Below are 5,354 nucleotides of genomic sequence, written 5' to 3'. Positions count from 1 at the left end.
CTCCTTCCACCCCTTTCCTCCCATTCCCTCCTCTCCTCTCTGGCCCCACCCCTCCTCTCACTCCTCCTTCCAGATGCCCCACCCCCCTACTGTTTCTCCCTGGCCCCTCCCCTCCCCCACTCCCTCCTTTCCACCTCCCTCCCACTCTGTCCTCCCTGAGGCTGTACCTCCTGTGGGTAGGAAGTGTATATTCCAGGAGCTGACACTGCTTCTGGCACTTAGCAGGGTTCGTGGCATTTAATCTGTGCCTTGAAGATAAAAATAATAATAGTTCCACTTATTGGGCACTCGCCTCCTGCAGCCCCTGTCATGGACTTGCTGGAGTGTTACCTCTTTGAAGCCTCACTCCTGCCTGTGAGGAAGCTGCTGCTGTCCTGACTCCTGCGTCACAGGTGAGGACCTGGGGCTGCCCGCCTCCAGAGAGTGGAGGGAAGAGGGAGGGAGCCAGGCTGCTGGACCAGCGCCCACACCAACCCCATGCCAGCTGCTCCCAGGGCCCACATGGCCCAAGGGAAAGGGCATTCCAAGCCCAAAAGGGTTCAACAGGCCAGACACGGATGGACAGACGGTGGGGCAGAGGCAGAGCCATGAGGAAGAGGAGGCTGTGCAAGTCGTCTGGGGCTGACCACAGAGGCCGCAGAGGCCCTACCAAGATCTGGCAAAATGCAGTCACCTGTAGCCTGCTTTCATTCTCTCCAGGCCAGCCTTTCCCAAAAGGCGATGTAGCAGCCCTCGGGTTGGACAGGCACCTGGGTCAGAAACCAGACCTCTGAGCACTGCAGCCTGGAGATCCTCTGAAGGCCTCTGCAGTCCTTTCCTGGGACATGTGGCACAGCAGACATTTGATCCCACTGGGCCAGGCAATGTTGTTAAATATAAAGCCAGAGCCCCTGAGGGCAGGGCAAAGACAGAGAGGCCAGCTGGACCGCCAGGAGGGCCATGGGCAGGCCATGCACCAGCATCCAGTCAGCACTTGTTCCAGGAGCCCGGGGCTGGCAAGTGCCCTGTAGGCTGCGGGGTATCCACCCTCGGGGCACAGCCCTGGCTGTCGATGTGACTGCCCAGGTCACACGCTCTCCAGGAGCCAGGCCAAGAGCTATGACAGTGCAGTTTGCAGGGGATGTGGCCGGCTTCAGTGGCACCAGGAAAAGTGGGAAGTAAGGGAGAAAGGGCAAGGAAAGAGAAAAATCTGGACCCTGCATTAAGGGACTGAACCTAGAAGCATGTTTTGAAGTCTCTGTGCTTCCATCTCCTTAGCTGTGAAATGGAGATGGCCACTTTGGACCATGACAAATATCAATATCAAATGCCCTTTCTTTTCATGCCCTCACCTTCTTCACCCAGTGTCAGCTCATACCAGGGGGCCCTGAGCTTCCTGGAAGGTCACCTTACCAGGTGTGTACAAGACCATGTGTGTGCACGAGTGTGTATGAGAGTACCTGTGTGCACAAAGATTGGCAGCAAACATGTATGTTAATTTAATTCTTTTTTTTTTTTTTTTTTTTTTTTTTTTTTTTTTTTTTTTTGAGACAGGGTCTCGCTCTGTTGCCCAGGCTGGAGTGCAGTGGTGCAACTTTAGCTCACTGCAACCTCCACCTCCTGGGCTCAAGTGATCCTCCCACCTCAGCCTCCTGAGTAGCTGGGACTACAGGTGCATGCCACCATGCCTAGCTAATTTTTGTATTTTTTGTAGAGACGGAGTTTCACCAGGTTGCTCAGGATGGTCTCAAACTCTGTCTGCCTCGGCCTCCCAAAGTGCTGGGATTATAGATGTGAGCCACCAGGCCCAGAGGCTGAATTTTCTCCAACAACCAATTATTTTGAAATGATGTGGGACAGGAAGTTGCATCCCAGGATTCACAAACTCTTCCAAAATAATTATCCCAGTTTTATTTCTGTTTTGAAAATATTTAGGTACACTTGATTTAAATTCCAACTGACTTATGATTAGAATTTTTATTCTCAGAGAAAAAAGATTGGTAGATGCAGCAACTTCCAGTTGCTCATCTGGTGTCAGAGGCACTCAGAGGGTGGAAGGGCCTGTATTCCTACGAGCTCCACAGTGCACTCCCTTCCTTCCTCCATTTCTCAGGGATCTGCAGAGGGGAAAGGTTTGCATAGGGTCAGAACTTTCCAGAAGCCTGAAGAGCAGCACACTGGTGGTTAGGCTCAAGTTCTTTCCAATGTGTGAGGTGCCTCACATGCCTGCAGAGTTGTTAGTTTACACGTCTCACATGTGCTCATATGTGCACACAATGGGGCATCTACACATGCACCTGCACACATGTGCACCAAGAAAGAGATGGAGTGCTGTATTTGTAGAAAACAGGAGACTTCAACAGGTACTTAACATTTTTATAAGACTAGTTTGGCTGGGTGCAGAGGCTTACATCTGTAATCTCAGCACTTTGGGAGGCTGAGGCGGGCAGATTACCTGAGGTCAGGTGTTTGAGACCAACCTGGCCAAGATGGTGAAATCCTGTCTCTACTAAAAATACAAAATTTAGCTGCATGTGGTGGCAGATGTCTGTAATCCCAGATACTCAGGAGGCTGAGGCAGGAGAATCGCTTGAACCTGGGAGGCAGAGGTTGCACTGAGCCAAGATTGCACCACTGCACTTCAGCCTGGGCAACAGAGCAAGACTCTGTCTCAAAAAAAGACTACATCATTTGTCCACTGTTGTACTAACTGGTGGGTTAAATCCACCTCTTCACTTAAATAATGTAAACTATGTGTGTGTGATATCCTGTCAGCTAAGCACCATCTGTGTGTGTGTGTGTCTGTGTGTGTGTGTCTGTGTGTGTGTGTGTGTGTGTCTGAATGCACCAGCTACAAGCAGGGCTGAGACCTGCCTAGGGCTCCCCTTTCCTGCTTGAAGGAGGACCCCTACCTGCACGTGGTCACTATGGCTGTTCTTTCTGTGCTGCTCAAACCACAACCACGTGTTCCCCTGCTGGTGGCCTTCAGAGCTGGTTTACGAGCCCCATTCAGTGAATCATCCCATTATATAACAGTCACAAGGCGCTGGAAATCCGCTCAGTTCTCCTGGTGGCAGCTATTCCCGAAATCCAAAGCTACCCCTTTGTCAGCTTGGCCCAGGCCCCGTTCCACTCCCTAAGAGCCACTTCCCACTGCCCCTGCTCTTCAGCCAGGCTTCTTCCCCATGGCACTGTGGACATTTGGGCCCTAATTCTATGGGGTGGTGGGGGGCAGGTGTGGGTCCTGCCTGGTGCATTGCAGGATGTTTAGCAGCATCCCTGGCCTCTGCCTACTAGATGCCAAGAGCATCCTCCCCTTTCTCCCAAGTTGTGGCAACCCAAAATGTCTTCAGGAATTGTCCCCAGTTAAGAACCACTGTCTCCAGCTGACCACCATCCCCTCTGTCTCTGTCAGCAAGTTTAAGCTAATAACAACCTCTAACATTTATAAGTCTTTATTCTAAGGGATATATACATATACGAATATGAACACACATATATGGATATATACATATATGAATACTATATATAAATTATATATAACTCGTATTGTATACTATGCATATATTATATTAATATATACACATATATATGAGTGTATACGTATACAATACACATACACATATATATACACAGAATGTTTGGGGGTACTATGTCATATAATTTAATCTTTGCAAACTTCCTGTGAGCTATGGATATTATTCTCCTCCTCCCTGCAATGTATATCAGGAAACCAAGGCAGAGAAGTTAAGTAGGCTTTCCAAGGTCACACAGCTAGCAAGTGGTTGAGCTGGCAGATGACTCCAGAGTCTAGGCTCTTAGCCACTTGGTTCTGAAGAGGGATCTGGGGCAGTCACATTACCAGCGAGTCTGTGCTGGGAGTGGCCCTCAGTCTGATCTCCTGTGGTTGGGAACAATGAGGCACAATGACATTGACACCCGAGTTGCCTGGGCTTGAAGCCCCTGGCTCCTTCCTGAGGTTTGTGATCCGTTGCTAACCACAACCTCCTCACCCCTAGGCATTTCTGGGAGTCTCCAGGAGGTAGCAGGCATCTTGAATGTGCCCATGAGGAAGTCCAGCCTGCCATCTGGGCTCAACCTTCTCCAGTGTGGTGAGGTTCCTGCCAATGTGCCCCACAACCTGAATTTAAGGTCTATGGCATGATGAGATTACCATGGGAGGAAGCTATGGAAAAGCACTCCGTGGGTTTCTGGAAGTCATGGCTCCTACAAAGGCTTGACAAGCCCCTCTTGTTCTCCAGACTCGCTTCCCCTTTCTTCAGGAAAACGATGTTGGAACATGAACTGCAAGGAGCTCCCGGATCTGACATTCCTGGCTGTTCTGATCTTTCGGTCCTCTGCAGGATGGAGGCTGCGTGGCTGGAGATCCCACCGTCACTGAGTTCAGGCAAGTCCCATGAGGGCCTCAGCTCCTCATCCATAACATCAGGATGATAAAGCCTCCCTCGCAGGATGGCTGTGCAAGTGTCCAGATCCCAGGAGAGGGCTGGTAAATGGGCGTTCCCTGCCCCATCCCTTCCTACCTGCAGGGAATAGGAGAAGTGGCCCAACTGCAGGTCATCAGGACCCTTGACCCAACCCTGCATCCCAGCCCTGCCTCACACCCAGAATGCCGGCCTTCCTCACCAAGGGTCTGGCTGACACCTCTGCGATGCTCACCACTGATCACTTGGGATTCCCCAGTGATATGGTTTGGCTGTGTCCCCACCCAACTCTCATCTTGAATTGTAGTTCCCAGAATCCCCAGGTGTCTTGGGAGGGACGGGGTGGAGATAATTGACTCATGGAGCAGTTTCCTCTGTCCTGTTCTCGTGATAGTGAGTTAGTTCTCACGAGATTTGATTGTTTTATAAAGGGCTTCTTTCTTCACTGGGCACTCATTCTCTCTCCTGACATCATGTGAAGAGGGTCTTTGCTTCTCCTTCACCTTCCATCATGATTGTAAGATTCCCGAGGTCTGCCCAGCCATGCAGAACTGTGAGTCAATTAAACCTCTTTCCTTTATAAATTACCCAGTCAGGTATTCCTTCACAGAAGCGTGAGAATACACTAGTACACCTGGGGAGCAAGTCCAAGGGTGAAAGGCGAAGCTGAGAGCAGTTACCCTCCAGCTGGAGGCACCTCCCCACTCCCCCCCCACATAGGTGCCAAATGGGTAACAGCTGCCTGTCTGGAGCAGGTGAATCGTTTTGCTTCCTGCGAGCTCAGGCTCCAGAATGGCTGAGCCAGGGACTATGTCCACGAGGCACCCTCCTTCCCATCTGCCAATCAGAGTTAGTGCTGGAGGAGACCGGTCTGACCTCAGCTCTGCCCACATGGCCCGGAGCTGTTGTATCCAGCAGGATGTGCAGGGT

The 5,354-nt window shown here is 51.0% G+C and overlaps 1 long non-coding RNA gene across 1 annotated transcript; it reads left to right on the top strand.

Moving 5' to 3' along the window:
* Nucleotides 1–311: 311 nt before the first annotated feature.
* On the top strand, nucleotides 312–4,820 carry LOC108519059 (uncharacterized). Its single transcript, XR_001882509.1, has 3 exons — nucleotides 312–392; nucleotides 3,999–4,091; nucleotides 4,242–4,820. It is a non-coding gene; the product is annotated as an uncharacterized LOC108519059 (long non-coding RNA).
* The last annotated feature ends 534 nt before the right edge of the window (nucleotides 4,821–5,354 follow it).

This window comes from Rhinopithecus bieti, unplaced genomic scaffold (genome assembly GCF_001698545.2).
Source record: "Rhinopithecus bieti isolate Rb0 unplaced genomic scaffold, ASM169854v2 scaffold_41913, whole genome shotgun sequence".
Classification (NCBI taxonomy): Eukaryota; Metazoa; Chordata; class Mammalia; order Primates; family Cercopithecidae; genus Rhinopithecus; species Rhinopithecus bieti.
The sequence above is the reverse complement of the archived record's forward strand: the minus strand, read 5'-3'. Positions and strand labels throughout refer to the sequence as shown.